Source organism: Salvelinus alpinus, chromosome 2 (genome assembly GCF_045679555.1).
Source record: "Salvelinus alpinus chromosome 2, SLU_Salpinus.1, whole genome shotgun sequence".
Lineage (NCBI taxonomy): Eukaryota > Metazoa > Chordata > Actinopteri > Salmoniformes > Salmonidae > Salvelinus > Salvelinus alpinus.
The window spans coordinates 20744143-20764511 of record NC_092087.1 but is presented as its reverse complement, the minus strand read 5'-3'; the positions used below and the strand labels follow the sequence as shown (position 1 = coordinate 20764511).

The window sequence follows — 20369 nt, the reverse complement described above, 5'->3', positions numbered from 1 at the left end:
CCGGACTTGAACCCAATCTAACTTCTCTGTAGAGACCTGAAAATAGCTGTGCAGCGACGCTCCCCATCCAATCTGACAGAGTTTGAGAGGATCTGGAGAGAAGAATGGGAGAAACTCCCCAAATACAGGTGTGCCAAACTATTAGCGTCATACCCAAGAAGACTCGAGGTTGTAATAGCTGCCAAAGGTGCTTCAACAAAGTACTAAGTAACGGGTCTGAATACTTATGTAAATGTGTTATTTCAGTTCTTCATTTTTTTAGCTACAATTTCTAAAAAAAAACGTTTTTGCATTGTCATTATGGGGTATTGTGTGTAGATTAATGATGGGGGAAAAAACGATTTAATATATTTTAGAATAAGGCCGTAATGTAACAAAATTTGAAAAAAGTCAAGGGGTCTGAATACTTTCCGAATGCACTTTAGCTCCCAAAAATTGTCCATAGTATGCATAGAACACCTGAGAAAAGATGAATTAGATATTTTGTAACTGGGAACAAGCAGCAGCTAGGGCTTTTTTTCTTGCACTTATAATCAGACCTCTCAATGGCTTTGTCTATATATGAGGGTGCACTGGTTCTCTAATATAAAAAAAAAAAAAAGACTAATATAGTCATATCGATATGGTAGTTGCTGGCCTTGACCCTCTCCAAAAAAAAAAGTTATAGGTAGTAATTTTGCTGATTAATTCAATTTCACATTTTGAAGCGGGAAGAGCAGGCCAAAGTCAAAGCCTTCAGGAGATTTGACACATTCTTTCACTTTTGTGATTTTCTTTTCATGTCTCTGTAAGACAACTCATCTGCGGGTGGAATTTGCTTACTGCTGTCGCCTCAGTCAATCTCACACAAAGACTCTGTCATGTTACACGTCTGCACCTGGTAGCAGCTTGACATCAAAGGCCTTCACTCTCCCAGACAGTGCTGAATTTATACATCCATCAATATGTTCCAAACCATGAAAAATAAAAAATATGTCTGTGTGATGCTGATAGAAAAATAGATTGAAACTTGCCAAACACACTTTCCCCCCAAAAGGTATTTTAAGTAGCTTCAAGATAACACATGGGTGATAACACTATCAGTACAAATCTTTCTACTTTACAAGATAATTCACATGAAAGCGCAGGAAATGACAAGAGAAAAGGATGTTGCTCTATTCTCTATGAAATACTTCATTCTGAATAAAGCATACATTACCTATGCAACCTGTTTAGCCAGACAATAAAGAGCCTAGATACAGTATCTCCCAAAGCCCATTCTGATAGGAGCTGCTGTGCTGTGACTGGGGATAGAGAGAAGACAGTGTTTAGTAGGTGCTGACATATCCTGTGATCTAGATAAACTGGAACAAATAAAACCCAGTCTTGCTTTTTATGTTGGTCTCCATTGAAATGTCTTTGTACCCATCATGATAACATTTAATTTTCCTACAGCTAGACTAGAGAAGCCACCTCGCAGCTATTTTGCCTGTCACTGTTTTTAACTACTGCAGCCAAGCACTGAGAGTAGATTACAGTAGTTAGAGAACATGAACAACACTGTGACAAAACTGCTAGTGGCATAAACGTTTAACTTTCTTGTTAGCAATCTCCCCCATGTGGCACTTTAGCAACAGCAGGTTGTTTATTATGTTCAGAGCTCGGCAAAAGCGATTAAAGAAACTCTTCAAGAATCAAAGTGTTATAAATGCATGGAAACACAGCCAGCTGTAAATGCCACAGAATTAGAAGCTTACCAACCCTAATACCCGTATGGCAATTTTCAGCTTGATGCTGATATAAAGAAATTACTTTTTAATGTAAGCAATAAATGCAGTCAAGAGAACTATTATGTGAGCTTTCTTCTTCCCAACATAAATCTATATGCCACCTTTCTTTGGCCGGTGTAACGAGTGTGCTGAGAGTCGGGAAGCAAGTACAGGGAGTGAGTGTTTTAGTAAATAAACAAAACAATAACCACGAAACACAAACATGAAACAGAGTCAATAACACCTGAGGAAAGAACCAGATATAGGGAAGATAATCAAGGAGGTGATGGAGTTCAGGAAGTTGTCATGAGGCGCTGGTGCGCTTGACGATGGTGACAGGTGTGCGGGATAATCAGCAGCCTGATGACCTAGAGGCCAGAGAGGGAGTACGTGACAGTACCCACTCCCCAACGCGCGGATCCGGCCGCATGACGCCAACAAAGGGGACGAACCCGGGGATCAGGAGAGGACCGGTCACCCCGGAAATCTGTCGAGCTGGCTGGGGCGCCGGAACCTGTCGAGCCGGCTGGGGCGCCGGAACCTGACAGACCGACTGAGGCAGGGGAGCCTGGCGATCCGGCCGAGGCATAAGAGCCTGACCAACCGGTGGAAGCAGGGGAGCCTGGCGATCCGGCGGAGGCATGAGAGCCTGACCAGCCGGTGGAAGCAGGGGAGCCTGGCGATCCGGCGGAGGCATGAAAGCCTGACAAGCCGGCGCAGGCATGAAAGCCCGACAAGCCGGCGGAGGCAGGGGAGACTGGTGATCCGGCTGAGGCATGAGAGCCTGACGAGCCTGGCGATTTGGCAGGGGAGCCTGGCGATCTGGCTGAGGCATGAGAGCCTGTAGTGGCTCCCGAACCCGACGTCATTTACACTGACACAAAAATATATATATTTTTAAAAAACACTCCCTGATGCGTCCCTTAGGTGAGGTGTTATTCTGTAACGAGTGCGCTGAGAGTCGGGAAGCAAGTACAGGGAGTGAGTGTTTTAATAAATAAACAAAACAAAACAATAACCACGAAACACAAACAATGCACTGACATGAAACAGAGTCAATAACATCTGAGGAAAGAACCAAAGGGAGTGACAGATATAGGGAAGATATAGGGAAGATATAGGGAAGAGTCCAGGTGAGTGTCATGAGGCGCTGGTGCGCTTGACGATGGTGACAGGTGTGCGGGATAATCAGCAGCCTGATGACCTAGAGGCCGGAGAGGGAGTATACGTGACAGCCGGACTCATGAATTCACTTTTTATCCTTAATACTCCTATAAAAAGCTGTAGATTAGCAAAGTAACTTGACTGTGATCTTCAAAGGCACTCAAAATAACAGCAGCGTAGCGAGTAATACGAGCAAGCAACCGTTGGCATGATATGTTCTTCATTCTGTTTGAATATGAAATTCAAATGAAGTTCAAACGGAGACAAGTGCATTTAAAATTAATCTAAATAGAAACACACACTGATGTTCTGAGGGAGAACTTCTTCCTGGAATAGGCCTTCGTCTGTTAACTTAAGCATCACCAACATATGAGTAAATTGGAAGAGAAACTAAGACCTATATGGTGCATGATTTGAACCTACAGATGTAGGATCTTAATCTGACCTATATTGTCACAGTAAAATAAACCTGCAGCAACAGGATTTTAATGTTTAATCCATAATGTTGCTTGTTCGGTGGTTAGGCTACTAGCTGGCCAAAAGTAGGCTACATGAAAAGTGCAATACTGTTAAAAATGTATAACTGTGTGTTAGTGTGGGTTTTCAGTGAATTTATGTAAATCACGAAGCTCATCTGCATTTCCTGAAAATTTTCAGCAACAAAAGAGTGATCAAATTAATATCCTACAGCTGTAGCATCATTCAGCACGATGATAATTGAACTATCTGGCCAAGAGCCATCCTTACTGAAATCCAACCCTTTGTCAGGCTGCTTTAATTCATAATCCCTTAACAAATAAAGAAAATATCAGCATGTGCAAACATACATACATGAGCACTAACAAACACATACACAACTGTACAATCACACAATGCATACCGTTTCTCAAAATAACAAGAGCGTTTCTTCAGTTTTCAACTCCATTGCACTTCAAAATGCCTTTAAAGACTGAAGCATGGTAATCCTATAAACTGCCACAGGGATTTCTGCATTAGCAAAGCAATAAAAATCGCATTGGAAAGTTGTGTAAATAATTAGGCTGATTTTGGCACATTAACATTAATTACACAATAATTTGAAAGATTTCAGTCCTGATCTTACATCTGGAGAAAACAGCTGTGCTGTGGGCCTGGAGAGGACCTGCTTCAGAGGACTACACAGAGAATGCACTCAGTTACATTTTTTACCCTTCGGCCCACAGTTGCCTTTTTTTTCCAAATGGAGAAGTGATTGGCTGAATTCAAACAGAGACGAGTATATGGCTGTTTAGCACGCTGGGATGATAGAACAGGCAGGAGAAACACAACACACTTCCTGCTCTGATAGTGAGAAGCGCACAATCTTTCTCAAATACTTCAACCCACACAAATTAAAGACTTATGACATATGAATCCCCTCTGAACTTAACACAGGAACATTTCCAACCATTGATGAACCTATTCTGTTATCTCTCAATTTCCACAAATACAAAAAGCCTTCTAGCTAATTTTCTTAACTTCTCTGGGATATGTGGGACGCTAACGTCCCACTTGGCCAAAAGCCAGAAAAAATGCAGCGCGCCAAATTCAAATATATTACTATAAAAATCTATCTTTCATGAAATCACACATGAAAGACACCAAATTAAAGCTACACATGTTGTGCATCCAGCCAACATGTCTGATTTCAAAAAGGATTTACGGCGAAAACACACCAAACGATTATGTTAGGTCAGTACATAGCCACAGAAAAACACAGCCATTTTCCCAGCCAAAGATAGGAGTCACAAAAAGCAGAAATAGAGTTAAAATTAATCACTAACCTTTGATGATCTTCATCAGAATGACACTCATCGGACTTCATGTTACACAATACATGTATGTTTTGTTTGGTAAAGTTCATATTTATATCCAAAACTCTGAGTTTAGGCGGGACGCTACTGTCTCACTTGGCCAAAAGCCAGAGAAAATGCAGCGCGCCAAATTCAAATAAAATACTATAAAAATCAAACTTTCATTAAATCACACATGAAAGATACCAAATTAAAGCTACACGTGTTGTGAATCCAGCCAACATGTCTGATTTCAAATAGGCTTTTCGGCAAAAGCACACCAAACGATTATGTTAGGTCAGTACATAGCCACAGAAAAACACAGCCATCACTTCATCAGATGACACTCATAGGACATCATGTTACACAATACATGTATGTTTTGTTCGATAATGTGCATATTTATATCCACAAATCTCGGTTTACATTGGCGCCATGTTCAGAAATGCCTCCAAAATATCCGGAGAAATTGCAGAGAGCCACGTCAAATAACAGAGATACTCATCATAAACTTTGATGAAAGATACATGTTTTACATAGAATTAAAGCTACACTTGTTCTTAATGCAACCGCTGTGTCAGATTTCAAAAAAACTTTACGGAAAAAGCACACCATGCAATAATCTGAGATGGCGCTCAGATATAACAACATTTCTCCGCCATGTTGGAGTCAACAGAAATACGAAATTACATCATAAATATTCCCTTACCTTTGATGATCTTCATCAGAATGCACTTCCAGGAATCCTAGTTCCACAATAAATCATTGTTTTGTTTCGATAATGTCCATTACTTATGTCCAAGTAGCTACTTTTGCTAGAATGTTTAGTACACATGTCCAAACGCTGGCGCAGATCCAGGCGAACGTCGGACGAAAACTTCAAAAAGTTATATTACAGGTTGAATAAACTTGTCAAACTAAGTAGAGAATCAATCTTCAGGATGTTGTTATCATAAATATTAAATAAAGTTCCAACCGGAGAATTCCTTTGTGTCTACAGAAATAATGGAACGCAAGGCGATATCATTTGGAATGCGCATGACCAAGAACTGGCACTCTGCCAGACCATTGACTCATTCCCGTCTCATCCGGCCCCACATCACAGTAGAGGCTTCATTCAACGTTCTACAGACTGTTGACATCTAGTGGAAGGCGTAGGAAGTGCAAACAGATCCATATCTTACTGGGATTTGAATAGGCGATGAGTTGAAAATCGAACAGCCTCAGAATTCTCACTTCCTGTTTGGATTTTTTCTCAGGTGTTTGCCTGCCATATGAGTTCTGTTATACTCACAGACATCATTCAAACAGTTTTAGAAGCTTCAGGGTATTTTCTATCCAATAGTAATAATAATATGCATATATTAGCATCTGGGACAGAGTAGGAGGCAGTTCACTCTGGGCACGCTATTCATCCAAAAGTGAAAATGCTGCCCCGTATCACAAAGAAGTTTTAACTTCGTCACTCACACCCTGAAGGACAATTAAGACCACTAAATTCTATGTAGTGTTGGCCTATAGTGGTTAGTGACAACATAATATTATCGAGGTAGTTTGGCATCTCCCTAAGAGTCTATGGGAGTAAACCTGCAGGGGTTTGTGCCCCTGCCGTTAGCTGTGAGCTGAGGGGCTGGGATGTTAAAGCCCATCACTGTCTACAGGGCTGTGAGAGACAGAACACAGACACACTGCTCCTCTGAAGCCTAGAGCTCCTGACGTGTTAACACTCCCACCTCTCCCCACTGGATCACTCAAGCCTGCCTGCTTACTTCCTGGGGCCCCAGCACATTTAGATACGGAGAGGGGTGTGAGGAGCACACACACACACACATACATACACAAACACACAAAAAGAACCACACTGATCCACCAAGAGATGGAGATTCCAACAGCTAAATAACCAGTAGATATGTAACCATGTATTAATCTACTGTTTCTTAAGAGGAACTTTGACCCTATATCATGACAGAGGCACAGTGTTGAGGGGAAATGAGGGGGAGAAGAGAAAATCCATTCCAATAACCCTTCTAGGTAAAATGCCCCTCGGGGAGTCCATAAACCTTAACTACTACATGTACCTACCTGTACTTGCACACTAACATATGATCTCTCTACAGGCAGAAGTCCACTACACACTACAGACCTCTTCTGCTATAGAACAAACTGTGCTGTATAACATCAACTACAATAAATCATACATAGATTCATCACACAGTAGCATGATCATTAGATATTTCAACACTTACAGTCTGCGTGTACATTTTCAGGTGTTTGATAGTGAACCTTCAGAGCAAGGTTTTTGTTTCAACAAACATACAACCAAGGCAACCAGACTGCATCAGGTTATTTATTAAGCCAATCCGATACAACATTCACCCTCACACTGAGATTGAAGTCTAATGAATAATCGTGTGTTTACCTTCTACAATGACTTGCTCGTTTAAAGCAATCTTCAGTTCCAGCGTAGTGACTTCAGCCTCCTTGCCCTGCAGACAGAGGACATGGGAATTAGAGGTTGTTATTGAATAATCACTGCAACTAACTACAGCTTTTGCCATCAGCAATCACCAAAACAGAATCGCTGAAAGACAAACAGACAAAATCTATGTTTATTAATAATACTGCTTGCAGTATGAGCCCGCTCAACAGGATTGATCACAATTACACAAATAATGGGTATGGGTAACACACTTTTTCCAGGAATGGGTAACACACTTCTTCCTAGGTAATTATTAAGAAGTAGTCGATTTTTGTATTTCTTTCCTGATGTTTTTTTTTGTCTTTCCTTTAAATGGTGTCAGCAATCTTTCTTTTGACTGATTATCAAGCACTGACATACAGTGCCTTTGGAAAGACTTCAGACCCCTTGACTTTTTCTAAATTGTATTACGTTACAGTCTTATTCTAAAATACACTAATTCATTGTCCACCTGTGGTAAATTCAATTGATTCGACATGATTTAGAAAGGCACACCTGTCTATATAAGGTCCCACAGCTGACAGTGCATGTCAGAGCAAAAACCAAGCTATGAGGTCTAAGGAATTGTCCGTAGAGCTCCGAGACAAGATTGTGTCGAGGCACAGATCTGGGGAAGGGTACCAACACATTTCTGCAGCATTGAAGGTCCCCAAGAACACAGTGGCCTCCATCATTCTTAAATGGAAGAAGTTTGGAACCACCAAGACTCTTCCTAGAGCTTGCCGCCCAGCCAAACTGAGCAATCGGGGGAGAAGGGCCTTGGTCAGGGAGGTGACCAAGAACTCGATGGTCACTCTGACAAAGCTCCAGAGTTCCTATTTGGAGATGGGAGGATCTTCCAGAAGGACAATCATCTCTGCAGCACTCCACAAATCAGTCCATTATGGTAGAATGGGTAGACGGAAGACACTCCTCAGTAAAAGGCACATGACAGCCTCGCGTTTGGAGGAAACCTGGCACCATCCCTACGGTGAAGCACGGTGGTGGCAGCATCATGCTGTGGGGAAGATTTTCAGCGGCAGGGACTGAGAGACGAGTCAAGATCGAGGGAAAGATGAATGGAGCAAAGTACAGAGAGATCCGTGATGAAAACCTCCAGAGTGCTCAGGACCTCAGACTGGGGCAAAGGTTCACCTTCCAACAGGACAACGACCCAAAGCACACAGCCAAGACAACGCAGGAGTGGCTTCGGGACAAGTCTCTGAATGTCCTTGAGTGGCCCAGCCTGAGCCCGGACCTGATCGAACATCTCTGGAGAGACCTGAATAAAGCTGTGCAGCAACACTCCCCATTCAACCTGACAGAGCTTGAGAAGATCTGCAGAGAAGAATGGGAGAAACGCCCCAAATACAGGTGTGCCAAGCTTATAGCGTCATACCCAAGAAGACTCGAGTCTATAATCGCTGCCAAAGGTGATTCAACAAAGTACTGAGTAAAGGGTCTGAATACTTATGTGATATTTCCGGTTTTTATTTTTAATACATTTGCTAAATTACTAAAAGCCAGTTTTTGCTTTGTCAATATGGGGTATTGTGTGTAGATTGATGAGGGAGAAAAAAACAATTAAATCAATTTTAGAATAAGGCTGTAACATAACAAAATGTGGAAAAGTCAAGTGGTCTGAATACTTACCGAGTGCACTGTATACTAGTGCATGTAGATAGCTACCCTAGCCTTATTGTCTACCGCATCTCCTCATTTCCATCTGGTTGATCAGCACAATCGTTCACTATACTGTAGCCGTTGAGGACGATAAGACTTAACAATGAAGTTGTTAAATGAAAATGAAAGTTTATTTTTTTAATTCCTTGCGCCAGATGCCGCTATCAGAAAAATGTAAAAGATGACTCCACCTGGTGGAAGAGCAAACCTGTCTTTCTAGACTCAGGAGCACACTAGCTGTTCAGCATGCACTGTGTGCACTGTAAACTGAGCACTCAACCCCCCCAAAAAAATACATCAAATCTTTTATGGTAAACGGAAAAGTGACTATGGGGCAATATCTCAGAAGCATTTGAATAAAAGCATTAAAGCATATCCAAATATGAAAAAATACCAACTCTCTCACACTGTTCTTTTGTACAGTTTACATTTGGCAGTCAAAGCTGTGGCCAGGCATTTGTGGAGCTCCAAAGTGTTTATCTAAAGCAGACTGTGCCTAGATAAAACACATGAGCCTGAACCTTGCCCAGTTACAGCATTCATTATCTGGTAAATGCCCTTGTTGAAAATACTAGTCAACATTAAACTCACTTTGAACTCGACGAGGGTCGAAAATCATACAAAATGGACTGTTCCCACACCACTCTCGTATTATTCTGATTCATTAGACTTCAATTAACATATCATCAATGACATGGTAAATCATAAGCGAGTGGTGACTAATGACAGATATTCTCAGTTTCAAACTATTAAACATCATTAATCCCTATCACCTGAAAAGGCCCAGGGAACTAAATGAGTTTACCCAATGCATAACATCCATTTAGATAAATGTTCCATCACTTTAATGACGGAAAATGTGTATTGGAGGGAAAAAAGAAACAACAAAACTATGATAGCAGCTGTGATGGTGCTTTTTTATCCCTCTGTGCAATACAATGCACATCTTGTAATACCTAAATAGATAATTGTGTCAATTTAAAACTGCACGTGGCAGTAATAGTAGTGTTTGGAGCGGTGGGGGTGCAGTGAGCTCACGGTGTGGATAAACAACAGCATGCTGCTCTGCCCAGTCGGGTTTGTAGAGCCCATCACACACTCCCACATTGAGATTTGAGGGAACAGAATAACTCCTGGTTGAGATGATTACCCACCCAGGTGTTTTATGTGCACGCTCAGTGAGAACATGAATCAAAACGCAACAACTTCCTGAGACAAAAGAGAGTCGAGGAGCATCTTACAATGCTTGCTGCCAAAGTGTTGAAAAGATAGCTAGGTATTTTGTGTGAGGAGGTAAAACAGTTGAACAACAAAAGTGTTCATCAAGGGAGTTACAGTATTAGCCCTATCATATCTGCTGGAAAGACACAGAGAGATACAGACACAGAAAGACTGAGTTGATTCAAAAGCATATGTTCCTACATTGTATGTTGTGCTGTACCAACAAATCAGAATTATCATCATCATCATCTACATGAACATAATTGTTGTCTCTGTGATGTAATAATAAATATACTGTATTATTGTTGTCTCTGTGATGTAATAATAAATACACTATATTATTGTTGCCTCTTTGGTATAATAATAAATACAATGTATTATTGTTGCATCTTTGGTATAAAAATAAATGCACTGTATTTCATGACAAATGCAAAACATTCATCAGTATTGTGTTTTTTTATTCTTGGTTGGGACTATTTTAGAGGTTGTAGGATCGCATGTTCAAAAAAGGAATGAATATCCCTTCACTGAAACGCACACAATCCCAAAAGAAGGCCCAACATCCACTCCGGATGGCTCTTCAGCCCTTCTAATGGACAGACTAGACTCTCCACTCTCTTCACACCATTCTGACAGAAAAGAAGAGTTCATGAATATTTACCACAAAGTAAAGTTATTCCATTAATTACTCTGAGCATGCTTAAAACGATATCTGTGGCTACTTCTGTGGTAGGTCGTTAATGAACTTTCACACGTCATTACCATATGAATTAATGCCCAACTCGATGGCTGTCTGTCAATAGAACAGTTTCCTCACTCACTGTCTTTAAGCCTATCAGCATGTTTCGATCACTTATTTATCATACCATGAACTAGACAGCAAATCAAATCAAAGTGTATTTGTCACGTGCGCCGAATACAACAGGTGTAGACCTCACAGTGAAATGTTTACTTACAAGCCCTAACCAACAGTGCAATTTTTAAGTAAAAAAATAGGTATTAGGTAAACGATAGATAAGTTAAAAAAATAAAATAAAAAAAAGTAAAATGACAATGAAAATATCAGTAGAGAGGCTATATACAGGTGGTACCGGTACAGAGTCAATGTGTGGGGGCACTGGTTAGTCGGGCTAATTGTATATGTAAGTATAGTTAAAGTACTATGGATAGATGATAAACAGAGAGTAGCAGCAGCAAAAAAGAGGGGTTGGCGGGGGAGGGGGGGGGGGGGGGGTGGAACACAATGCAAATAGTAATTCAGGAGTCTTATGGCTTGGGGTTAAAAGCTGTTGAGAAGCCTTTTGTCCTAGACATGGCACTCTGGTACCGCTTGCCATGCGGTAGTAGAGAGAACAGTCTATGACTGGGGTGGCTGGGGTCTTTGACAATTTCTAGGGCCTTCCTCTGACACCGCCTGGTGTAGAGGTCCTGGATGGCAGGCAGCTTAGCCCTAGTGATGTACTGGGCCATACGCACTACCCTCTGTAGTGTTTTGCGGTCGGAGGCCGAGCAATTGTCGTACTAGGCAGTGATGCAACCAGTCAGGATGCTCTTGATGTTGCAGCTGTAGAACCTTTTGAGGATCTGAGGACCCATGCCACATCTTTTCAGTCTCCTGAGGTATAATAGGTTTTGTCATGCCCTCTTCACAACTGTCTTGGTGTGTTTGAACCATTCTAGTTTGTCGTTGATGTGGACACCAAGGAACTTGAAGCTCTCAATCTGCTCCACTACAGCCCCGTCGATGAAAATGGGAGCGTGCTCCTTCCTCCTTTTCCTGTAGTCCACAATCATCTCCTTTATCTTGATTATGTTGAGGGATAGGTTGTTATTCTGGCACCACCCGACCAGGTCTCTGACCTTGTCCCTATAGGCTAACTCGTTGTTGTATGTGGAAACCAAAAATAGCGTGTTTGAAAATTCCTCCTGTAAATGGGTGGTGGTCTTGTTTGAACATTCCTCCTGTAAATGGGTGGTAGTCTTGTTTGAACATTCCTCTGGTAAATGGGTGGTGGTCTTGTTTGAACATTCCTCCTGTAAATGGGTGGTGGTCTTGTTTGAACATTCCTCCCGGAAATGGGTGGTGGTCTTGTTTGAACATTCCTCCTGGAAATGGGTGCTGGTCTTGCTTGTTTGAACATTCCTCCTGGAAATGGGTGGTGGTCTTGTTTGAACATTTCTCCCGGAAATTAGTGGTGGTCTTGCTTGTTTGAACATTCCTCCTGGAAATGGGTGATGGTCTTGCTTGTTTGAACATTCCTCCTGGAAATGGGTGCTGGTCTTGCTTGTTTGAACATTCCTCCTGGAAATGGGTGGTGGTCTTGTTTGAACATTCCTGCCTGAAATGGGTGGTGGTCTTGTGGATCAATATAAAGAATGTATTAATAATAATAATAATAAGAGGGAGTCCAACAGGATAGGCAGTCAGTGATATCTATATTCAGGACATTAGTGTTTGTTTTTAGGGTGTGTGTCGAAGATTTCCCAAGTCACTGTCCGTGCTCTGAAACACAGGAAAATCTAAGGCATGACTCATTTTCAAACAAATGCAGCTGTTTATATGTGATTCACTAAAGGACTGACTGAACAGTATTTTTTCCTTCATTTCTTTCAAGCTTTATTAAGGCAGACTGATTCAATGAAAACATAACTACGTCTCATAAAAACCACTTCAAAATATCAAGTGTATTTTCTCTTTCATGGTGGCATTATATTGCACACCCACATAGTCTGTAAACAACAGCACTCAAACAGCACGCAAACAGGCTCAAAACCCACCAATTAAACCCAACTTTGCATTTGGAGGTTTTTTTGCCTGTAAGCTGAAAAGGCAACAGTGCAGCCTGCTGAATGTCAGCCTGTCTGATCCCAGAGATTCTTTGGACCTGCCCTCATGTATTGCTGAGCTAAGAACAAAGTACACAGAGAGAGCTTTCCGCCTTAATACCAAGGAAGTGGAATTTCACTCCTAACCCTAAACAAACAAGGCAGCACATTTCTTTACACTATTTAAATGTTAACAGAGCTCTTTGAATAGAGCATTCCCTTCCTATGTAAACCCAAATTACTTCACTCTGGCTATACACAGATTCTAATCAACTGATCCATGAAGTAAACATCAGAAAAATAACTTAATTTGGTTTCTCCTACAGTTGAGAACTACTAGCTGGGACAGAGGGAGGCAGAGAGAGAGATAGAGAGGAGGGAGGGAGGGAGGGAGAGAACCCTACACACACGGAGAGCACAAAGGGGCTAACCGACAGACAGATTATGCAATGCTATTTTTACGGCCAATTCCTTTCCACCCTGTCAAACAGGAGGACTGTCAATTCTCTCCTGTGATATCACGTTTCCACTCTCCCAAGTCTCTGTGTCCTGCTCCTCCATTCGTCCACCTCAGATCCTGTGTGCTATTAATATCAATAACCCACAGATTCCATTTCCCCGGACAAAGACGGAGGGAAAGAAGGAGAGAGGAACTGATACCCTCACCCATCACAGCAGCACATTCACTCCTTTGCTATCACACCGTTCTGAACTAGAGAACAGGAGCAGCTCACGCTCGCACACACAGTTTAGTTTAGTTCACATGATGCAAGCCTCTTCTATGAGATCACCAGAGGACTGCTGGTCAGGCAGCCCTTAAGTCTGTCAGAAGCCTTCAATCCAAACCCTGGACCTCCAGAAGAACTTCAGCTCTTCAGAGGAACGCATCTTTCTACCTGCGGCACAGTTCTTTGCATCACTTACAGAACAAACCCACAATACAGACACATGCAACATGAACCCATACAAGGCCAGGGAAGAGAAGGAGAAAAAGTACAATTAAAATCTTTACTGACTTACCCATGAACCGTGAGCCTGAGTTTCATTACATTACTGAAACATGAATGTAGATTCCCCAAGGTTTAACAAGACTTCTACAATCCACTTCTCAAACAGAAGAAAAGCCTGTCAGTGCTAGTAGCAGTAAAAGCAGTAGTTGTAGTGTGAGAGAGCTGAAGAGAGCCCTGACTGCAGTGTTCAGAGGAACTGGAGGTATGTGGTCTAAACACAACAAAAGCCAGAGCCTTGCTCTAGATTAAATATGCAGGAAGAGGTCCCTTTGCATAAACACAAACACTCAGCAAATGAAGGACTGGCACAGACCAGGCAGAGCAGAGCAGACGCCTGCTGAGAGCCATACCTGTCCTCTGCCCGTTTAATTAGACAAGAGCAAGCAGAACAAATGAACGAACACCAGAACGGTCACACAACCAGTCCAGAACAAAAAGCTGCTTAGTTTGTCCTCAGTAAAGTGCTCAAAGTTTGTAAAGACACATACCAACTTCAAACACATTACTTTTGTTGTAGGACTTTTAAAAATTAAATTTGTTTCTATCAGTTGTTTTTAATACATAAATATCAAATACCTCATCTTCAACTTTTAAAATATCAATTTCAGCTACTCGCTTAACTTGTGTAAGCAAATGTGACATACTATATCACCTATAGGACATTCTAAAGGATATATCCATCACCTTAAACAGTAAAGTGTCATTAAAATGAATTTTTTTTATTAAAGTAGGTCATGTTTGGGTATGAATATTCCTTTCAATATCCAGTAAAAGTATCATACTTCTACTACTTATCATGCCTTCAGTCATCCCCCTCTCTGCTCCCTGCTGCACTCCTATGGACACCTCATAATGGATGAATAGAAAATAAAGGCTGAGTCTCTAAAGCCAGGGAAAAAACGGATACGATTTAGAACAGCCACAATTGTCCAGCTCTTACAGTCTACAGACCCTTTCTCATTCTTGCTCCCTCTCTCTCTCTCTCTCCTTCCCTCTATCTCTCTCTCTCTCCCTCCCTTTAACTATCTGTCTGTCTATCCCCAACTCTCGGGATATGAATTCAGAAACTCATAACGGTGCAAGACTCCTGGAGTGTCTGCCTGAATCTGCCAGGCTTCATGACTAAAACTTGAAGTGAACCAAAGAGAACGGGAGACGATGCCCAAAGAAAATCTCGAGCCCAGCTTTAGATGCTGAGTGATATACTGATGCCCAGTCAAAGATTTCATTTCATGTGCCCCTCTCTAAATTAGAAGGGGGAGAAGTAGAAATGGAGGAAGAGGGGTGCAGACAGCAGGCTAGGGAGGGAGTAAGGGGGAGAGGGGGGGGGCAGGGAGAGAAGGAGGGCCAGAGAGAAGGAGAGAGAGAGAAGGAGAGAGCCGCGGAGAGCAGAAATGAGACCTCTGGAAAATAAACAGGGTATAGAGTTTCAAAGGCAGGGGGACACAGGCATTCCATTGTTCAAGCCAATTATCAGTGGAAAACAATAACAACAGATGGATCAAGAGCGGCCAACTTATGCTGGAGCACCCCGGCGCTGGAGAACAGATGATGAAATGTGAGAGTGGTGTCGGGGGAGGAGGGACTGCCCTGCCGCCGAGTCGCCCAGCTCAGCTCCACACACCAGATGTGAACTTCTACAAGGACAGTTAAATATGTGCTCTGTGGTCGCCACTTGTGCTACACGGCTCAGACATACCAAACAGTGGCTAGTCCACACTTCACTTCCATTCATTTCAAAAGAGATGTCTCCTTGGGCTGTTAGAAGTGAAATTATACATGTGGCACCTGTGTTTCTTCCGAAGTAAATTCAAACCTGTGCATTTTATTTATATTTAACGCATACAGATGTAAAATCTTAATTTGATCAATATTTTGTTGCTGAGAAATAATTTTACTGCACCGCAGGAAATGCAGATGAGCTTCGTGATTTACATAAATTCACTGAAAATCCACACTAACACACAGTTATATTAACAGTATGGCACTTTTCATTAGGGACTTTTTTGTTCAGATAGCTACAGATCAAGGAACATTGTGGACTAAACGTTCAAATCCTATTGCTGCAGGATTATTTTGCTGTGACAACATAGGTCATTTTTGGCTACTTTCTGGTAGACCTTGTTAGATGGGCATTAGGGACCAGGTGGTGAGGTATTTGCCCTTGTATATTTTGCCCTGTGTTACAGTGTCCATTCAGCACACATCCCAGAAGACATTGTGATGTTTTCATTTGATGTTGTTTTCCCCTTTACCTGCATGCACCTATAGTGGTCAGATTCTACCAGACACCAGCATTGGTGAGCGAGAGAGAGACCTCATTGTTTCTGGCTTCAGCGAGAAATCCCTCATATCAGTCCTAGACTGACAGGCGAGGGGAAGGGGGTGGGGGGACTCCAACCTTAAAACAAAACCAATTCTCAATGTGGCTCGTCAAGGGTGGGACATGTCTGCAGATAGTAGCACAAATGATCTGACCTTCCTTTTAGAAGAAGAGAGGTTTTTGTTTCATTAACTTAAGACTAAAGCGTAATTATCTCCCTATAGACCTTAATCACCAGCAAAAGGATAATAGAACAGAAAGCCGTTTCCAGTTCGGTCACTCAAGTTTTTTGTCATGTTTTTTTTTCTACTCCCGCTTCCTTTAGCTGAGAGTATCAAATAATGGCAACCGATCGTATTGCAAGAGCAAAATCCCCCTTTCAAATATCTCTGTTGTGGAGCATGAAAGACAAAATTGTTATCTGGTTAAAATGTTCAACTTTGCTGTAAAATGGGTTCACTTGGTTCAATACTCTATCTCTGGCCTGTCTGTTCATAGAGCTAGAAGTTAGGGGGCAGAGGACGAGGGGCCCGGGGGGGATGAGCCGGGGGGATGAGCCTACTGTCTTCTGTCTCTTCAGAGAGGGAGATCACTGGAGAGTGAATGTAATTATCCATGTTTGAAATAAAATCAGGTTGAGCACAAACAGACCGGTTTATAATCATATATAATATTTTAAATGACTTAATAGTGCTTGAAGATGCTTGTAATACTATCCCCAAAATGGAGGATACCTCAAGGATTTCACAGAAGGAAAAAATATAGAAACTTTGCCTAGATTTAATTAGGTTATAAAAAATTATTGCCATTAGCAAATCTCATCGAAGGGGTTGAGGCGTTTGCCTGAAAAACATCTTCTTTTTTGGGACGGAGTGAAGACAAAGGTTTTTTTAGACAGAAAGTGGAGGGCAAGCATCCGTTTTGTGCACTGACACCGAGGTCGAGTTAATTAGACTATTGTCATTTTAATCAGGACAGCTCGGCGGCCATCCCTTTCTGAATGAGCCGGTGGACTTTAAACGGCTGGGGGATGTCTGTGTGTGCATGTATGCATGGGGCCTGAGGTCTCACACAAACACAGCACACAGCACAGTGCCATGGTTTATGGAGTACAGTTCTGCTGGTTCTCTCACATGCTCAGAACATTAATGAGCCGGAGACACAGCAAGGAAACACAGACACCCCGAGTATCACCAGAGGAAACTACTCGCCTTTGCTCTGCTCATGTCTCGGTTCATTTGAAAATAATTTAAATATCAAATATTGGAAATAATTTACTTCTCCCTGGCTATCAGATTTTGAATAGTGAGTCTATCATGTCATCTTTCTTATGCTCTCAACTGACATTAACATTTAAAACATCATTAATGTAAACACATTTTAAGGTGCTTATCACTATGGTTACAGAAATTGTAATTTTTTTCTGATGTCCATATTTTATTCATACAATGGGGCAATTGTAAGAACACACTAAAGAAATTTAAAAAATGAATCTTTGCTGAAAACTTGTTATCAAAAAGAAGAAAGAAACAGATAAATCAAAACAGACAAAAGAGTAGATTAAACTCTCCTGAAGCCATTGGTTCAACTATATTCACTGCAAATACTTTATAAAAAATGTTAAATCTAAAAAATAAAAAAAACAGCACTGTTCAACCAAATACTCTCAGTTGAACTGGTTGGACTCTCAGACAAGCAGGGGTTAGCAGGGGTTAAAAGAACAGTGAACAATGCATCTCGTTGGGGCTCTACCTGCCAATCAGAGAGTTGAAAGCAGGCCCTAAACAGGGCTCTAAGTATCTCTGTAATGTTCCTCTCCTGCCCTCTTGACTGATCTGGAGTCCGCTGCAGACAGTTGAGATGTGACAGATCACATGCAGACGAAAGGTCATCAAGTCATTAAGTCCCCCCACCTGCCATTCATTACCTGAGGCCCTGAGCTGCACCCACCCATGACACTGGTCAGACAGGAAGCAGATAGACAGCCAACTAAACATAGTTATTCTATATGAACTGACCCTAGAGGGAGATCTAGGGAAATCACCATGAGGTCAGTCAGTCCCCCCTGCAAACTTGACTTTGACAAACTTGAAAAACTCTTCTGTGTCTGTTTATGATTATGTTAATAGGTCTCTAACTTCATCGTTTTTAACATTGATCATTAATATTTTAGAGAATGTTAAAATTAATTTGATCATATATTAACTTCATTCAATAATTCAACACATACAAATTAATAATTCAATAAAAAGAATGATCAAAAATGTTGAAGATGAAACCAAAGAGAGACATCCAATAGCTTAATGTGGAGATATTTAACTGGAAAGGTTCACACTACTACAAAGCCTTTGGGTAGTTTACAGAGTGTGAAAGGCTATCAAAGTCCAGTCTAACTTGCTTTTCTTAATGACTATGTGGTGTTGCTACAGAAGAAGTTTACCCTGAAAACACTCTACTATCCACAAAATAAATGATCAAATCGCCTAATTACTGTACCTGGGAGAAAATGCCCCAATTTAAACCGCTATTTGAAATCTGTAATCCAAACATGTCTGCTGGAGGGATTGACCACAGCAATTGAAAACAACAGGTTGTTCTGTTCACTGAGGTGAACATGTAGAGATAAAGGAAGAGACACAAGCTGTAAAGCCGTGCTCCGGTACCAGCTCTCTGTTCCCAAAGTTCTTCCGTGAGAGATTTACAGGGATTAGATGAAGAAATGAAGGTCTAATCTTTATTTGACAGGCTAGCCAATCTCTGGCTGACTGGTCACTCTTCACTGTGTAGACCAGGCCTCTTTCAGCTCTCAGCTCTCAGGTCTAGCACCAGCAATAAAGCGCCTTCACAGAGCTCCACACACCTCAGTCCTGTTTAAAACCACATTTAGGCTGATCATACAAATGTATGACAGTATGAGCTCTCAATCCCATTATCATACAGAATCATTCAATGTCATTTTGGGGTGAGCAATGTGCACAAACCTAATGCAACAGATAAAAGAATAGCAACTCTCCAAATGGTACTCCATATATGGTCGCAGTCATAACGGTATACTATGGTTAACATCCTGGTGGCTATTTTTTATTTTTTTTAATCTAATTATATGCGTGCCTGCTGTACCTGATTGGAAATATAGAACCAATTTCCATGTGCAGTTTAATGACAGATGGAAAGAGATATTTCATGGAGATGTATAGTTAAGAGCGATAACCAATTAATCAAAGTGCCGGACAATGACACAGGCTAAATTTAAACACAGGAGAAAAAATGTCAGACGGCAGCCCCTTCCCTTAAATTATTCATTACTGCCTGTTATTACGTAGCATATAGAATTTTAAATCGCTGATTCTACTTAATTACAGTTTGCGTTGATACTTGCTACAGATGTCACAGCTTGCAGTGGCAATCTTTCACAATGTTTAACCCTGTCAAATAGTGGAGGGGTCCTTCCCCCCCTCTGCATCCACCCCTCCCACTCCGTCTGTCTTCCCAATGCCTGACCTACAGGCTCATTCCCACGCTAACAGAGGAGAGGAGGAGGAGGAGGAGAGAAGGGCTGAGTGGTATATTCAAACAAACATCTACAGTTGGGACACAATAGCATCTATTATGCTGGAACTCAAAGAGTAATGATGATGCTCCGGCCAAAAAATGGCTCTCACTGTGGAATTGAGTTCATACTAGCCAGGCATTCCAGGATATTGGATCCTTTGGATAAATAGGAACAATGTGAAAGGTTTCCAAAGTTGGCATTTCAGGCATTGAATTATGTCACGAGAGAATGCTGAATTACAGTACATATTTTTGCTATTAAAAACAAGTACATCATGTATTGTGTCAGTACAGTACATGCACATCAACACTGTACTTCCGTTTGCCTGCAACAGGAAGACAAAAGGTTTGATTGTGTGCCACTCACTAAATTCCCGTTTCTCTTTAGCAAGTATCTCTGTTCACCAAACAGCTGTATGCAAATAGTTAGTCATGCAGCATTCAATTGTTTTGTATTAATATTTGAATATTGAAATAACACAATTCAGATCTAGATATTCCATTTCAATTTCCATATACGTGAACTGGAGTTGCACATCAACAGATGAATTCTTCACAACGATGCCGTTTTTG

At 41.4% G+C, this 20369-nt stretch overlaps 1 protein-coding gene across 10 annotated transcripts in view; it reads right to left on the bottom strand.

Annotated features, from left to right (window-relative positions):
• LOC139556251 (forkhead box protein P1-B-like) overlaps positions 1 to 20369 on the bottom strand; it is a 247220-nt gene that overhangs the window by 144252 nt on the left and 82599 nt on the right. For 9 of the 10 annotated variants that reach the window (XR_011671095.1, XM_071370018.1, XM_071370029.1 and 6 more), the window contains one exon: positions 7143 to 7209. The gene's annotated coding sequence lies outside the window, so the exon portion shown is untranslated. Of the gene's footprint in view, positions 1 to 7142; positions 7210 to 13931; positions 14119 to 20369 lie in introns of those variants that run through there. The other variant, XM_071370001.1, reaches the window with a different exon arrangement.